The sequence below is a fragment of the Rutidosis leptorrhynchoides genome, chromosome 10, assembly GCF_046630445.1.
Source record: "Rutidosis leptorrhynchoides isolate AG116_Rl617_1_P2 chromosome 10, CSIRO_AGI_Rlap_v1, whole genome shotgun sequence".
NCBI classification, from domain to species: Eukaryota; Viridiplantae; Streptophyta; class Magnoliopsida; order Asterales; family Asteraceae; genus Rutidosis; species Rutidosis leptorrhynchoides.
The window spans coordinates 299,122,177-299,141,785 of NC_092342.1; positions in this window are offsets into that span (position 1 = coordinate 299,122,177).

Consider the following 19,609-nt stretch of genomic DNA (forward strand, 5'->3'; position numbering starts at 1 on the left):
AAGTCCTTCGTATTGCACACATAAAATCCTTATGGAAGAAGGTCATAAAACGTATGTGCAACGCCAACGAAGACTAAATCCTAATATGCAAGATGTAGTTAAGAAAGAGATTATTAAACTGCTAGATGCAGGTTTGATATATCCAATTTCTGATAGTCCATGGGTAAGCCCAGTTCAATGCGTACCTAAGAAGGGTGGCATGACTGTCATTACAAATGAGAAAAATGAGCTTATTCCTACTAGGACTGTAACAGGATGGCGTGTATGTATTGATTATAGAAAATTAAATGACGCCATCAGAAAAGATCACTTTCCCTTACCTTTCATAGATCAAATGTTGGAAAGATTAGCCGGAAATAGTTACTATTGTTTTCTAGATGGATTTTCCGGATATTTTCAAATTCCAATAGCACCCGAAGACCAAGAGAAAACCACATTCACGTGCCCTTATGGTACTTTTGCTTACAAACGCATGCCATTTGGACTTTGTAACACCCCTGCAACCTTTCAAAGGTGTATGATGGCGATTTTTCACGACATGATAGAAGAATGCATGGAAGTATTCATGGATGACTTTTCAGTCTTCGGTGATACATTTAAATCATGTCTAGTTAATCTGGAACGAATGCTAATTAGATGCGAAAAATCAAATCTAGTACTTAATTGGGAGAAATGCCATTTCATGGTTAAAGAAGGCATCGTTCTTGGACATAAAATTTCAAAAGAAGGAATTGAAGTGGATAGAGCTAAAGTAGATGTAATTGCTAAACTTCCACATCCCACCAATGTTAGAGGAGTTAGGAGTTTTCTAGGGCATGCCGGTTTTTACCGACGTTTCATAAAAGATTTTTCTAAAATTGCCACTCCTATGAATAAACTCCTAGAAAAGGATGCGCCATTCATCTTTTCAGATGAGTGTATCAAATCTTTTAATATTCTTAAAGAGAAACTCACTAATGCGCCGATCATGATAACACCAAATTGGAATCTACCATTTGAACTAATGTGCGATGCAAGTGATTTTGCAATGGGAGCCGTTTTAGGACAAAGGATTGAAAAACGATTTCAACCTATATATTATGCTAGTAAGACATTACAAGGAGCACAAACAAACTATACAACTACTGAAAAAGAACTCCTTGCTATTGTCTTTGCTTTTGACAAATTTCGATCATATCTCGTTCTAGCAAAAACGGTGGTCTATACCGACCATTCTGCCCTTAGATACCTATTTTCGAAACAAGATGCTAAACCAAGATTAATCCGTTGGATCTTACTCTTACAAGAGTTTGATATTGAAATCCGAGATAAAAGAGGAGCAGAAAATCTCGCCGCTGATCATCTTTCTCGTCTTGAAAATCCCGAATTAGAAGTTCTAAATGAATCAGCCATACAAGACAACTTTCCTGATGAATATCTATTGAAGATAGATTATAAAGAAATCCCATGGTTTGCAGACTATGCAAACTACTTAGTTTGTGGATTCCTTGAAAAAGGATTATCGTACCAAAGACAAAAGAAATTCTTCAGTGATATAAAACACTATTTTTGGGAAGATCCACATCTGTTTAAAAGTTGTCCCGATGGAATAATACGCCGATGTGTATTTGGAGATGAAGCTAGTAAAATTTTAAACCATTGTCACACAGGACCAATAGGAGGGCATTATGGGCCTCAACTAACAGCAAGAAAAGTTTATGAAGCTGGATTCTATTGGCCTACAATTTACAAAGACGCACACCTTCTTTGCAAATCCTGTGATGCATGTCAAAGGGCCGGAAAAATAAGTCAACGTGATGAAATGCCACAAAATGTCATCCAAGTATGTGAAGTATTTGACATTTGGGGTATTGACTTTATGGGTCCATTTCCAAAATCTAATAATAATCTATATATACTCGTAGCCATTGATTATGTATCTAAATGGGCGGAAGCACAAGCTCTCCCAACTAACGATGCACGAGTTGTAGTCAACTTTTTAAAACGTCTTTTTGCAAGGTTTGGAACACCGAAAGCTTTAATAAGTGATCGGGGTACTCATTTCTGTAATAATCAACTTGAGAAAGTTCTTAAAAGATATGGAGTAACTCATAAAATCTCCACCGCATATCATCCACAAACAAGTGGACAAGTTGAAAATACCAACCGAGCCTTAAAACGTATTCTAGAGAAAACTGTAGGATCAAATCCGAAGGAATGGTCCATTAAATTGGAGGATGCACTCTGGGCTTTTAGAACAGCCTACAAAACTCCAATTGGAACCACACCTTTTAGACTTGTTTATGGAAAAGCATGTCATCTTCCAGTAGAAATTGAACACAAAGCATTTTGGGCTTTGAAGACATGTAATCTTGATTTACATGAAGCCGGACGTCTACGATTAAATCAACTAAATGAATTAGAAGAATTAAGACATGAAGCATACGAAAATTCGTTAATCTATAAAGAAAGAACGAAGAAATGGCATGATAAAAGAATCAGAAGTTCAAAAGAATTTAAAGAAGGAGACAGAGTTCTTCTTTTCAATTCACGATTCAAGCTATTTCCTGGAAAATTGAAATCAAGATGGTCTGGACCATTCATAGTCAAAAGAGTTTTCCCATACGAAACGATAGAATTAATAAATTCAAATGGGATTGAATTTAAAGTTAATGGTCACAGAGTTAAACATTACATACATGGTCCGATGGAAGTCGACAACGAAGTTAATCATAATTTCGACACCACAGCTAACTAAGTGTGGGGAGAATCAAGTCTTTAAAGGATAATATGTATTTCTGTTAGAGTTAGATTGTCTGTTTTCGTGTAAATCTCGAAAATGGAACCCGAATGGTCTTTCCCTAGCAGACCCTAAAGAACTAGTCTTCTCCCCCCATTCTGAATTTTTATTTTTTTTAGGTTTTTACGAAATGAAGACTGCCTGTGAACTAAACCATGGTCTAATGCTACACGCTTTGATCACTAAACGTAATAATGACATACTCCCGAGTGAAATAGTATCAGTAATCAGAGAAAGAATGGACGGAGTTAGAAAAGAATCCAGATGCGAAGATAATAAGTTACAATTTGGTAAAGGAAAATCAAAATCCGCAGCGAAAAGAAGAGCACGACACCTAGAACGATGTCACAAATGCGGAAAATGGTCACATGGAGGTAAATGTTCAAATAATCAAACCTATTCAAATACCGAATTTGTTACTTTATGCAGAGACGGACCGTTCATATGTTTAGAAGAAAAGACACTGAATGCTCGAGGTTACGCCTATGTAGCCATGGAAAATCAATTAAACCGACTATCTTATGAATGGGATAGATCATATAACTAAGAAATCTATTCCAAAGGTATGTCTGTACAGTTTTTATTTTTATTTTTATTTTTAACCTTTTGATAATAAACGCTAATTTGTTCGCTAAAAAGTATTAAATTGGTATTGAATAAAATTAGGTTTGGCGACCGAAATTATTGATATCATTCAAAAATTTATTACATCACTGCGAAATTTAACGTTTATTCTTAAGGTATAAATATCTTTAATCAATCAACCCAAAATATTTCAAAAATTCGTCATGAGTTAAATTAGGTCTTGGAATCGAAATTACTTTACCGAAAAGAGGGGCGCATATTTTTGATAATATTTGATTGATTAAAGTGGGATAAAAAGACAAAAAGATTTTTAAATTTATTTTTACCATGTTTTTAAAATTAATATTTAAATCTTAAATTAATATTGTAAACTTTGTAAAAACAATATATTTAAAATTGTAAATATTTGAAAAATTAATATAAGTTTGATATGAATTTATGAATTTTTAAATTAAGTTTGGTGTGAATTTTTAAAATATAAATTTTTAATTTTATGCATTTCAAATTTTAAATTTGGTGTGAATTTTTAATAATAATTTTGAATTTTATATTTAAGTTGTGTGAATTTAAAAACAAAAATTTACTTTATCTCATTAAGTTAAGAATATGATTTTTAAAATTCGTCGTAAGTTGAAGACTAGGTCTTTGAACCGAAATTGCTTTACCCGAGGGAGGGATGAGAACTTTTATTATCATTATTTTTAATCTTATTGAATTAGAGTATGCCAAAAACATTGAAAAAACCCAAAAATCTTAGCTTTTAAAACAATCGCTACAAAAAGACAAATTTTAAAATTTTGTCGAGGGACGGACTAGGACATCGATCCGAAACGACCTCGTCCTAAATAACAAGGGAAACAAAATTTTAAAATTAATTACTTAATTGTTTTAATAAGTTAATGATTATAAAAATAAAAAAAAAATACCAAACTCCGCCACTCGCGGAGTTTGGAGCATAAATCTCCGCGACTCGCGGAGGAGTCGGATTACAGAAAAAAAATAAAGAGCTGCAACAGCTCAGTTTCAACCCCAAAACAGAAAAATAGCTGCGAAAACCCACGAAAATACACGCAAAATACACCCCAAAATCACAATTTTTAACTGTTAATCACCAAATCTTTTGCTAAAATCATGTTGAGAAGGATGCTATCTAAGAATTACTCAAGAAAAACGGTAAATTTCTACACCTAAACACCATTTAATCCGAAATTTGGTGTTCTTGAGCTATTTTTTCCCCAAATTGATTTTGATGCTTTTTAGTGTAATTAGACTTAAATTGTTTATGTATTATGCTTGTATAACCTAGATTGATGCTGTTTAACATGATTAGAAGCCTTAAACTTCAAATTTTGAATAATCTAGGGTTTGTGTTCTTGAGCAAATTTGGGGCTTTTTGATATAAACAGGTTATGGCCGATTTTTGTCATGAATTGTTGCTAAAATAAGTAGTGTAACATGTCTAGGTAGTTAAATGATCCAAACTTTGAGCCTAAACATGATTTTGAGAATTAAAGTGGACTTTTTCAAATCTGAAATTCATGAACTTGATTTTTGAAAGATAATGCCATTTGAGACTTGTTTGATTGCTAGTAATGATTATTTTGACATGTTATTTGAGTTGAATGCTTATGAACTTGGCGAAAATTTTCGTATATGCTTATTTGAAAAAGTGTAGATTTGATAAAAATGTGAAAATGAGCTTAAGTTTGATATAAATTGATAATGTCATTGTAATTATTTTGATTGATGATTTTGCTGACACTAATGCATATTTGGATGCACAAAAATTGTGTTTGATGTGTTTTGCAGAATGAAAGGGGTGAATCTTCATCCCAAGCCCGCAATGCTCCTGCTGAGAATTTGGAACAACAGGAGGTGGATAACTACTACAAGCAGGATATACCTCATCCAGTCATGACCTTTTCTGATATGCACTTGGAAGAGTTGCACCCGAACCTGAGATTTGACAGACTTTGGATAGATTATCCAAAATATCAACGGGGTTTGCATACTCTTCATTCTAAGGTTGTTGAGGTACCGAGGGTCATAGAATGGGGACCCTTAGAAGCTGTAGAATTGGCCGGGCCAATTAGGGAATTACTTGTACAGAGGTATGGTAATTCTTCTTTTAATGACTGGGTATGTTTATTCACCATACGTAGACCTGTATATAAAGTATGGTGTGAAGAATTGTTATGTAGTATAGAGTTGAATGATCGGGTAGCTAGTTTAACCGATCGTTCTTTTATTAGATTTTTGTTAGGCGGTTCGATGCGCCACATGTCTTTACTGGACATGGCTCAGGCTTTACGTATATATACGCCTGAGGAGTTAGCGTCTGCCGATTGTAGAGGATTGATACTAAACGGTAGAAAGATAGATGAAAATTTTGATACACACGGTGTGTGGAGTCAAATGACAAGCCATCACCGTTTCAAAGGGGGAAATTACTCTTATTTGGATATAGATAGAGCCGAATTAAGAGTGATACATAGGTTTTTAGCTAATTCGATTACACAAAGGGGTAAGAACAAGGAAAAAGTAAATGAACAAGATTTGTTTTACCATATGTGTATTCGAGACCCACAAAGCGCTGTAAGTATACCATATTGTGTGGGTTATTATTTATCAGCTATGGTTCGGGGGATGCGACCGCATAGCATAATAGGAGGTGGTATTTTTATTACTTTGATTGGTGAATATCTCGGTGTGGATATAAGTCGGGGGGGATTATTAGTAGAAGAGCCGGAACCCCGCGATACTATAGGTTTAAATGTATACCATGGTGCGAAAGTTTTGAAGAGGCGAAATAACGCCGCAGTACGATACCATGGTAGACATCCACAGGTGGAGAGAAACCAACAGCAAGGTAATGTAGGAGGGGGGAATGAGATGCAAGAAATGCATTGGTTTATAGCTTCTCAGGAATACGAAAATGCTAGACAGAGAGCATTTGAAGATTGGCAAGTTCATCAGAACCAAATCATAGCTCATTGCCAACATATAGGTAGAAACTATATTCCTACACCGAAACCCATCTTCCCTCCTTGGTCTATAGAGATGCAGTCACCATATCCTACGTATGACCCTGCCGAAGTATTCTATAGCACCTATGGTTATGCCTGGAACCCCTATTGGTACCAATATCATCCTTAGTATACTTATTATTTTTTTTTTATTTTTTTATTTTGTAATTTGTAATTATTGATACGTTTAATACCTTTGTTAATATTGTAATCATTTTTATAATTGTCTAACTTTTATTCTTAGATTTTAATAATTTTTGAATGTGGGGTAATATACCAAACTTCAAAAATATGTATATATGTTTGCAGTTTATCTTATGTACACAACAGGGTAAAACAACGCATTTTCAAAGACTGGCATTAAGTTCAGCAAAAGCAACTAATTTTGACGACAAGATACAAAATATATGTGAAATAACAACAAGACGGAATGAACAAATGATGTGCACCATTTATCATTCAGCAAACAAACGCCAATATATTTGGAAACTTTGGTAAAATTTAATCATTTTCACACAAATCACCCTCAATAATTTAAATTGTTACTGATTTCTTGCAAATGAGGGCATTGCAAGATCTTAAGTGTGGGAAGGGGTTAAATTCTTTCGGATTTTAAAAATTTTTACTTTATACACTTGGTTACCATTAAAAATACTAGAAAAGCAGTAGTTGTATTAGAATCTAGTGCTCTCTGATAAAAAAGAACAGCCCTAGTCTTATATACTGACTACCCAATTCTAGTAAAATTTTTCAAAATTTTCAATTAAATGAACTAAAAATCATGTTTATACATATTTATGAACGATAAAACTAGGTTTTAACACCGAAATTATTGTTACCTCGGAAAGGACATAAATTGAGAAACAAACTAAAATGTTAAAATTCATTTAAAATGGAATAGAGGACGATAAAAAGGAAAATAAAAGCCAAGTGTGGGAAAATTTACCAAGTTATCTTAAACATATGTCACATATATCTGTAACAAATAACTGAAAATACTTTTGCTTTGGACTAAACTAAACTGTTTTACCCGATGAAAGAAAAGAAGAGATGGATCTACACGATAAATCAATTCCATCATTAAAAGGAAGTAAAGTCTTTCGAAAAAGACACGCGCTTCTTGATTTAGGTCATGAAGTTGTCGTCCAGACCAGCTGTAGGTTGACGAAAAATCTAGAAAAGTCATTACTAAAATCAGCAGGAAATCCACGGACCTCAGCATTAAACAGGGTCGCCAAGTGGTCAGATTTATCCTAACCATGAGAAGGATTTATCTCGTACAATGGGGGGTGCACCATGCAAATTAGCTGGATAAGACTAATGAATCAGATCCCCAGAAAGGATAATCTCCTTAAAGATTAAAAATCAGCTTTTAAGACTGATATTACTCAATCCTAGAGATTGACCTTAAAGATTGAGAATTACAAACTCATGGAATTCGATGATATCTAAACTCGAGCTTAAACGAGAAAATATTTTGATCAAAATTACAAACCGATTTGTTTTCTGAAAACCCTATTTTCAATGCGTTCATTAACATTGAACGTAAAATCCTAGGAATTCACCTGGAATTCATTAGGTCACCTGAACTAAATCGGGTGTCAACCGTAAGAACGGTGGTTGCATAGTGGTCAAAGATAGGACCTTGTGCCATACCGAAAAATTATAAGGGTGAACTTTACTATTGCTCCTACCAAGGATAGTAATTGCGTCCGACACGTTATAGACCATAATTAAAAGCATGTCAGGGGACATTGCCTTAACAGTTGCTTGTTCAATGCTTTCCTTTACAACCAGACGGTAGTTTACCGAAAGGTAATATACGGGACAAGTAAACTGGACGTGTTGCTTTCCAAATACAAGGTTAGCAAGTGGGTGACACAAAACCGCAAGTTTTGAGCTAAAATTTTCAAATCTGAAACCCACCAAACCCACAAAAATATTTTGCAAACACCGGTAAAGGGTTATTCCGGAAAACTTATCTAGGGTAAAAACTAGATTTCAAAAGATCAAATGTTTTCATAAAGATCCAATTTCCTTAATAGATCTAAATTTTTATAGTCATGTGGGACTGTAAACCATATCGTTACTACCATTGTTTATATCACCGTATAGAAATCACTGATGTACAAAGTGTGAAGAATAAAGAAGTGATTCTTGTATTTCAAGACGATATTGCTTGAGGACAAGCAACGCTCAAGTGTGGGAATATTTAATAATGCTAAAAACGAACATATATTTCATAGCATTATTCCTCAAGAAAGACAAGCTTTTAGTTGCAATTGTTCTATTTACAAGTGATATTCGTTTAAATAATAAAAGGTGAAGACCAAAGACAGATTCGACGAATTGAAGACGCAAACGACCAAAAAGCTCAAAAGAACAAAAGACAATCAAAGAGGTTCCAATTATTGATAAGAAACGTCTCGAAATTACAAGAGTACAAGATTCAAAACGTAAAGTACAAGATATTAAATTGTACGCAAGGACGTTCGAAAATCCGGAACCGGGACCAGAGTCAACTCTCAACGCTCGACGCAACGGACTAAAAATTACAAGTTAACTAGGTATACAAATATAATATAATATATAATTAATTATATTAATTATATATATATATATTATATTTATAAATAAAAACCGTCGGCAGAGAAAGATTCCAAGGGTGTGAGCTGTAAATTCATTCTCCGCGACTCGCGGAGTTTGAAGAGGATTTTTCCGCGAGTCGCGGAGCCCCAAAATTCGACTTTTCCTATAAAAGCAACCGAATTCTGATCACAATTCATAATCTTTTTCTTCTCTTATCATACGTAAACGATATATATATATATATATATATATATATATATATATATATATATATATATATATATATATATATATATATATATATATATATATATATATATAATTTATATTTTAATTTTAATTATAATTCTAATAATAAGGGTATGTTAGCGAATGTTGTAAGGGTGTAAGTCGAAATTCTGTCCGTGTAACGCTACGCTATTTTTAATCATTGTAAGTTATGTTCAACCTTTTTACATTAATGTCTCGTAGCTAAGTTATTATTATGCTTATTTAAAACGAAGTAATCATGATGTTGGGCTAATTACTAAAATTGGGTAATTGGGCTTTGTACCATAATTGGGGTTTGGACAAAAGAACGACACTTGTGGAAATTAGACTATGAGCTATTAATGGGCTTTATATTTGTTTAACTAAATGATAGTTTGTTAATGTTAATATAAAGATTTACAATTGGGCGTCCCTATAAATTACCATATACACTCGATCGGACACGATGGCGGGGTATTTATATGTACGAATAATCGTTCATTTAACCGGACACGGGAATGGATTAATAGACACTAGAATAATTAAAACAGGGGTGAAATTACATTCAAGGGTAATTGGTGTAATTGTTAACAAAGTAGTAAAACCTTGGTTTACACGCAGTCGATAACCTGGTGTATTCATTAAACAAAGTATTAAAACCTTGTTACAATTCGAATCCCCAATTAGTTGGAATATTTAACTTCGGGTATAAGAATAATTTGATGAGGACACTCGCACTTTATATTTATGACTGATGGACTGTTATGGACAAAAACCAGACGGACATATTAAATAATCCAGGACAAAGGACAATTAACCCATGGGCATAAAACTAAAATCAACACGTCAAACATCATGATTACGGAAGTTTAAATAAGCATAATTCTTTTATTTCATATTTAATTTCCTTTATTTTATATTTAATTGCACTTCTAATTATCGCACTTTTATTTATTATTATTTAATCGCACTTTTAATTATCGTACTTTTTAATTATCGCAATTTTATTTTATCGCAATTTTATTATTCGCAATTTCATTATCGTTATTTACTTTACGCTTTAAATTAAGTCTTTTATTTATTTAATATTTTACATTAGGTTTTAACTGCGACTAAAGTCTTAAAATCGACAAACCGGTCATTAAACGGTAAAAACCCCCCTTTATAATAATAATATTACTTATATTTGTATTTTTATAAAAGTAAACTAATATAGCGTTGAGCTTTGTTTAAAGATTTCCCTGTAGAACGAACCGGACTTACTAAAAACTACACTACTGTACGATTAGGTACACTGCCTATAAGTGTTGTAGCAAGGTTTAAGTATATCCATTCTATAAATAAATAAATATCTTGTGTAAAATTGTATCGTATTTAATAGTATTTTCGCACTAAAAATAATACTATTTCGTATACCTTAGCTTTGACATCAGATATATATACATTAAATGTCTTTACAACGATAATCGTTACATATATGTCTCGTTTAAAAATCATTAAGTTAGTAGTCTTGTTTTTACATATGTAGTTCATTGTTAATATACTTAATGATATGTTTACTTATCATAGTATCATGTTAACTATATATATATCCATATATATGTCATCATATAGTTTTTACAAGTTTTAACGTTCGTGAATCACCGGTCAACTTGGGTAGTCAATTGTCTATATGAAACCTATTTCAATTAATCAAGTCTTAACAAGTTTGATTGCTTAACATGTTGGAACATTTAATAATGTAAATATCAATCTCAATTAATATATATAAACATGGAAAAGTTCGGGTCACTACAGTACCTACCCGTTAAATAAATTTCGTCCCGAAATTTTAAGCTGTTGAAGGTGTTGACGAATCTTCTGGAAATAGATGCGGGTATTTCTTCTTCATCTGATCTTCACGCTCCCAGGTGAACTCGGGTCCTCTACGAGCATTCCATCGAACCTTAACAATTGGTATCTTGTTTTGCTTAAGTCTTTTAACCTCACGATCCATTATTTCGACGGGTTCTTCGATGAATTGAAGTTTTTCGTTGATTTGGATTTCATCTAACGGAATAGTGAGATCTTCTTTAGCAAAACATTTCTTCAAATTCGAGACGTGGAAAGTGTTATGTACAGCCGCGAGTTGTTGAGGTAACTCAAGTCGGTAAGCTACTGGTCCGACACGATCAATAATCTTGAATGGTCCAATATACCTTGGATTTAATTTCCCTCGTTTACCAAATCGAACAACGCCTTTCCAAGGTGAAACTTTAAGCATGACCATCTCTCCAATTTCAAATTCTATATCTTTTCTTTTAATGTCAGCGTAGCTCTTTTGTCGACTTTGGGCGGTTTTCAACCGTTGTTGAATTTGGATGATCTTCTCGGTAGTTTCTTGTATAATCTCCGGACCCGTAATCTGTCTATCCCCCACTTCACTCCAACAAATCGGAGACCTACACTTTCTACCATAAAGTGCTTCAAACGGCGCCATCTCAATGCTTGAGTGGTAGCTGTTGTTGTAGGAAAATTCTGCTAACGGTAGATGTCGATCCCAACTGTTTCCGAAATCAATAACACATGCTCGTAGCATGTCTTCAAGCGTTTGTATCGTCCTTTCGCTCTGCCCATCAGTTTGTGGATGATAGGCAGTACTCATGTCTAGACGAGTTCCTAATGCTTGCTGTAATGTCTGCCAGAATCTTGAAATAAATCTGCCATCCCTATCAGAGATAATAGAGATTGGTATTCCATGTCTGGAGATGAATTCCTTCAAATACAGTCGTGCTAACTTCTCCATCTTGTCATCTTCTCTTATTGGCAGGAAGTGTGCTGATTTGGTGAGACGATCAACTATTACCCAAATAGTATCAAAACCACTTGCAGTCCTTGGCAATTTAGTGATGAAATCCATGGTAATGTTTTCCCATTTCCATTCCGGGATTTTGGGTTGTTGAAGTAGACCTGATGGTTTCTGATGCTCAGCTTTGACTTTAGAACACGTCAAACATTCTCCTACGTATTTAGCAACATCGACTTTCATACCCGGCCACCAAAAATGTTTCTTGAGATCCTTGTACATCTTCCCCGTTCCAGGATGTATTGAGTATCTGGTTTTATGAGCTTCTCTAAGTACCATTTCTCTCATATCTCCAAATTTTGGTACCCAAATCCTTTCAGCCCTATACCGGGTTCCGTCTTCCCGAATATTAAGATGCTTCTCCGATCCTTTGGGTATTTCATCCTTTAAATTTCCCTCTTTTAAAACTCCTTGTTGTGCCTCCTTTATTTGAGTAGTAAGGTTATTATGAATCATTATATTCATAGATTTTACTCGAATGGGTTCTATGTCCTTCCTGCTCAAGGCATCGGCTACCACATTTGCCTTCCCCGGGTGGTAACGAATCTCAAAGTCGTAATCATTCAACAATTCAATCCACCTACGCTGCCTCATATTCAGTTGTTTCTGATTAAATATGTGTTGAAGACTTTTGTGGTCGGTATATATAATACTTTTGACCCCATATAAGTAGTGCCTCCAAGTCTTTAATGCAAAAACAACCGCGCATAATTCCAAATCATGCGTCGTATAATTTTGTTCGTGAATCTTCAATTGTCTAGACGCATAAGCAATCACCTTCGTTCGTTGCATTAATACACAACCGAGACCTTGCTTTGATGCATCACAATAAATCACAAAATCATCATTCCCTTCAGGCAATGACAATATAGGTGCCGTAGTTAGCTTTTTCTTCAATAACTGAAACGCTTTCTCTTGTTCATCATTCCATTCAAATTTCTTCCCTTTATGCGTTAATGCAGTCAAGGGTTTTGCTATTCTGGAAAAGTCTTGGATGAACCTTCTGTAGTAACCAGCTAGTCCTAAAAACTGGCGTATGTGTTTCGGAGTTTTCGGGGTTTCCCACTTTTCAACAGTTTCTATCTTTGCCGGATCCACCTTAATACCTTCTTTGTTCACTATGTGACCGAGGAATTGAACTTCTTTCAACCAAAATGCACACTTTGAAAACTTAGCGTACAATTCTTCCTTTCTCAATACTTCTAACACCTTTCTCAAATGTTCACCGTGTTCTTGGTCATTCTTTGAGTAAATAAGTATGTCATCAATGAAAACAATGACAAACTTGTCAAGGTATGGTCCACACACTCGGTTCATAAGGTCCATGAACACAGCTGGTGTATTAGTTAAACCAAACGGCATGACCATAAACTCATAATGACCATAACGTGTTCTGAAAGCAGTCTTTGGAATATCATCTTCTTTCACCCGCATTTGATGATACCCGGAACGTAAGTCAATCTTTGAATAAACAGACGAGCCTTGTAGTTGATCAAATAAGTCGTCGATTCTCGGTAGTGGGTAGCGGTTCTTGATGGTAAGTTTGTTCAACTCTCGGTAGTCGATACACAACCTGAATGTACCATCTTTCTTCTTGACAAACAAAACAGGAGCTCCCCACGGTGATGTGCTTGGTCGAATGAAACCACGCTCTAAAAGTTCTTGTAATTGGCTTTGCAGTTCTTTCATCTCGCTGGGTGCGAGTATGTAAGGAGCACGAGCTATTGGTGCAGCTCCTGGTACAAGATCTATTTGAACTTCAACGGATCGATGTGGGGGTAATCCCGGTAATTCTTTTGGAAATACATCGGGAAATTCTTTTGCAATGGGAACATCATTGATGCTCTTTTCTTCAGTTTGTACTTTCTCGACGTGTGCTAGAACAGCATAGCAACCTTTTCTTATTAGTTTTTGTGCCTTCAAATTACTAATAAGATGTAGCTTCGTGTTGCCCTTTTCTCCGTACACCATTAAGGGTTTTCCTTTTTCTCGTATAATGCGAATTGCATTTTTGTAACAAACGATCTCTGCTTTCACTTCTTTCAACCAGTCCATACCGATTATCACATCAAAACTCCCTAACTCTACTGGTATTAAATCAATCTTAAATGTTTCGCTAACCAGTTTAATTTCTCGATTACGACATATATTATCTGCTGAAATTAATTTACCATTTGCTAATTCGAGTAAAAATTTACTATCCAAAGGCGTCAATGGGCAACTTAATTTAGCACAAAAATCTCTACTCATATAGCTTCTATCCGCACCCGAATCAAATAAAACGTAAGCAGATTTATTATCAATAAGAAACGTACCCGTAACAAGCTCCGGGTCTTCCTGTGCCTCTGCCGCATTAATATTGAAAACTCTTCCGCGGCCTTGTCCATTCGTGTTCTCCTGGTTCGGGCAATTTCTAATAATGTGGCCCGGTTTTCCACATTTATAACAAACTACATTGGCATAGCTTGCTCCGACACTACTTGCTCCGCCATTACTCGTTCCGACACCATTTGTTCCTTTCGTTCTATTAACCCCTGGTCCGTAGACCTCACACTTCGCCACGCTATGACCATTTCTTTTACACTTGTTGCAAAATTTGGTGCAGAACCCCGAGTGATACTTTTCACACCTTTGGCATAGCTGCTTCTGATTGTTGTTGTTGTTGCGGTTATTATTGTTGTTGGGATGATTGTTGTAGTTGCTGTTGTTATTGTTGTTGTTTTGTTGTAGTTGCGATTGATGTTGCGATTGTTGGGATAATTGTTGCGATTGCTGTTGTTGTTGTATTGGTGATTCTTATCACCATTTTCCTCCCACTTTCTTTTGACTTGCTTCACATTGGCCTCTTCAGCAGTCTGTTCTTTAATTCTTTCTTCAATCTGGTTCACTAGTTTGTGAGCCATTCTACATGCCTGTTGTATGGAGGCGGGCTCGTGTGAACTTATATCTTCTTGGATTCTTTCCGGTAATCCTTTCACAAACGCGTCGATCTTCTCTTCCTCATCTTCGAATGCTCCCGGACACAATAGGCACAATTCTGTGAATCGTCTTTCATACGTGGTAATATCAAATCCTTGGGTTCGTAACCCTCTAAGTTCTGTCTTGAGCTTATTGACCTCGGTTCTGGGACGGTACTTCTCGTTCATCAAGTGCTTGAATGCTGACCACGGTAGTGCGTACGCATCGTCTTGTCCCACTTGCTCTAGATAGGTATTCCACCATGTTAACGCAGAACCTGTGAAGGTATGCGTAGCGTACTTCACTTTGTCCTCTTCAGTACACTTACTTATGGCAAACACCGATTCGACCTTCTCGGTCCACCGTTTCAATCCGATCGGTCCTTCGGTTCCATCAAATTCTAAAGGTTTGCAGGCAGTGAATTCTTTGTAGGTGCATCCTACACGATTTCCTGTACTGCTAGATCCAAGGTTATTGTTGGTATGTAGCGCAGCCTGTACTGTGGCTATGTTTGAAGCTAGAAAAGTACGGAATTCCTCTTCATTCATATTCACTGTGTGTCGAGTAGTCGGTGCCATTTCCTTCAAAATAGTCAAATGGAATAAGTTAATCATACAGAATATTAAGAGTAGTTAATAGTATTTCGTAGCATAATATGAACTCATTTATAAAAGCTTTTTCTTCATATTAGCGTTTTATAAGTTTAAATTCAGGTAGTACCTACCCGTTAAGTTCATACTTAGTAGCTAATATACAATTCAACTACTACAATTCTATATGAAAAACTGATTATAATAATATTTCGCGTTCAAACTTTTATACAATATTTTACAAACTTACAATACCGCTTATTTTACATAAAGCATGAAATATAGCACACAATAACTTTGATACAAGATAGTTGTGAAGATAATTCTAGCTAGTACACAAGTCGTTCAGCAAAGGCAATAAAGACACGTAATTCATACGTCCAGAAACAAGTCATGCATTCTGGTTTTACTAGGACTACTTCCCATCCTTGGTCTTGTGCAACATAACCGTTATGGCCGTTGATAAGACAGCGTGTTTTAACGTCGTCAAAGGGACGAGGGTTACGTAATGTCCAACAGTCCCGTAACAATCTAAAAACCTCATTTCTTACCCCAATTACCGACTCCGTCACTTGTGGGAACGTTTTGTTTAATAGCTGTAGCCCGATGTTCTTTTTCTCACTTTAGTGAGAAGCGAACATTACTAACCCATAAGCATAGCATGCTTCTTTATGTTACATGTTAGCCGCTTTTTCTAAATCATGAAGTCCTATATTCGGATACATTGAGTCAAAATAATTTCTTAACCCGTTGCGTAAAATAGCATTTGAGTTCCCCGCAATATATGCATCAAAGTAAACACATCGTAACTTATGGGTTTCCCAATGTGATATCCCCCATCTTTCAAACGAAAGTCTCTTATAAACCAAGACATTCTTGGAACGTTCTTCGAATGTCTTACAAACTGATCTCGCCTTAAATAGTTGTGCCGAGGAATTCTGACCGACTCTAGACAAGATTTCATCAATCATGTCTCCGGGTAGGTCTCTTAAAATATTGGGTTGTCTATCCATTTTGTGTTTTTATACTGTAAAATAGACAAGAGTTAGATTCATAAAAAAAAATACTTATTAATACAAGCAATTTTTACATATATCATAAAGCATAAGCACACTATATTACATATATTACACCACATGAATACAACTATCTTATTCCGACTCGCTTGTTTCTTCTTCTTCGGTTTTGGTTCGTTTTGCCAAGTTTCTAGGGATATATGATTTTCCCCTAATACGAGCCGTCGTTATCCACATTGGTTTAGAAAAACCTGGTGGTTTAGAGGTTCCCGGGTCATTGTTACAACTTAAGGACTTCGGGGGTTGACGATACATATAAAGTTCATCGGGGTTGGAATTAGATTTCTCTATTTTTATGCCCTTTCCTTTATTATTTTCTTTTGCCTTTTTAAATTCAGTTGGGGTAATTTCTATAACATCATCGGAATTCTCGTCGGAATCCGATTCATCGGAGAATTGGTAATCCTCCCAATATTTTGCTTCCTTGGCGGAAACACCATTGACCATAATTAACCTTGGTTGGTTGGTTGAGGATTTTCTTTTACTTAACCGTTTTATTATTTCCCCCACTGGTTCTATTTCTTCATCCGGTTCCGATTCTTCTTCCGGTTCCGATTCTTCTTCCGGTTCCGACTCTTCTTCCGGTTCCTCTTCGGGAACTTGTGAATCAGTCCACGAATCACTCCAATTTACATTTGACTCTTCATTATTATTAGGTGAGTCAATGGGACTTGTTCTAGAGGTAGACATCTATCATATAATATCAAACGCGTTAAGAGATTAATATATCACATAATATTCACATGTTAAAAATATATAGTTTCCAACAAGATTTGTTAAGCAATCATTTTTCAAGTAAACACGGTCGAAGTCCAGACTCACTAATGCATCCTAACAAACTCGATAAGACACACTAATGCAAAATTCTGGTTCTCTAAGACCAACGCTCGGATACCAACTGAAATGTCCCGTTCTTATTGATTAAAAACGTTCCATATTAATTGATTTCGTTGCGAGGTTTTGACCTCTATATGAGACGTTTTTCAAAGACTGCATTCATTTTTAAACAAACCATAACCTTTATTTCATCAATAAAGGTTTAAAAAGCTTTACGTAGATTATCAAATAATGATAATCTAAAATATCCTGTTTACACACGACCATTACATAATGGTTTACAATACAAATATGTTACAACAAAATAAGTTTCTTGAATGCAGTTTTTACACAATATCATACAAGCATGGACTCCAAATCTTGTCCTTATTTAAGTATGCGACAGTGGAAGCTCTTAATAATCACCTGAGAATAAACATGCTTAAAACGTCAACAAAAATGTTGGTGAGTTATAGGTTTAACCTATATATATCAAATCGTAACAATAGACCACAAGATTTCATATTTCAATACACATCCCATACATAGAGATAAAAATCATTCATATGGTGAACACCTGGTAACCGACATTAACAAGATGCATATATAAGAATATCCCCATCATTCCGGGACACCCTTCGGATATGATATAAATTTCGAAGTACTAAAGCATCTGGTACTTTGGATGGGGCTTGTTGGGCCCGATAGATCTATCTTTAGGATTCGCATCAATTAGGGTGTCTGTTCCCTAATTCTTAGATTACCAGACTTAATAAAAAGGGGCATATTCGATTTCGATAATTCAACCATAGAATGTAGTTTCACGTACTTGTGTCTATTTTGTAAATCATTTATAAAACCTGCATGTATTCTCATCCCAAAAATATTAGATTTTAAAAGTGGGACTATAACACACTTTCACAGATTTTTTACTTCGTCGGGAAGTAACACTTGGCCACTGGTTGATTCACGAACCTATAACAATATATACATATATATCAAAGTATGTTCAAAATATATTTACAACACTTTTAATATATTTTGATGTTTTAAGTTTATTAAGTCAGCTGTCCTCGTTAGTAACCTATAACTATGTCATAACCCGTCCTTAACCATAAGAACGAGTTAGATAACGTATGATTTCATTGCGAGGTATTGACCTCTATATGCGACATTTTTTTAAAAGAACAACTGCATTTATTTTACATTACAAACCATAACTCTTATTTTAATACAAGCTTTAGACAATAAAAAGATGATTATCGTTTAGCGATAATCTTAGACTTACAAACTTTACATGTGATGATAACAATACGATTTCTAGCATATTTTACATTACAATTCCTCGGATATGCAGTTTTATTTTTGACACAAATATGCATACTCAAGATCTTGCTTAAATTCAACATGTTGCAGCGGAAGCTTTTAGTTATCACCTGAGAATAAACACGCTTAAAACGTCAACATAAAGTTGGTGAGATATAGGTTTAATACCGGCAGCGATATAAATATAGACCACAAGATTTCATATGTAAACATTTTAATAAGAATATTCTAAGTGGTTGAGCACTTGGTAACCATACTTAACATTTAATCACGTCGCATATTCCCTTTATTATGAAATCTTACTACACCGTACCAAGTGTAGTCACGAAACGAAGTACTGTGCAACCGTTGAATACTGGTCGTCCAGTCCGGTTGGGGTTGTCAGGCCCGATAGATCTATCAACAGGATTCGCGTTTACAATACCGCTGTAAATAACAGTTACCAAGCTACAGGGAAGTATGCCAGTGGTACAACTCAACGTAGAATATATTTTTCAGTTACTTGTGTCCATAACGTAAAACATAAAATACATGTATTCTCATCCCGAAATATTTAGAGTTTAAAAGTGGGACTATATACTCACTTTCGTCTTGAAGATATGTAATTTTGACTTGGTCTCCGATTGATATCACGAACCTATCCATATATAATATATCAATACCTTTTCTTTTTAAACAAACGTCACATATATATACTTATAATACTTTTAATACTTTTAATAATTCCTTAGTCCGTAGTTAGCAGTCCGATGTTAGTAATTCAATTTTAA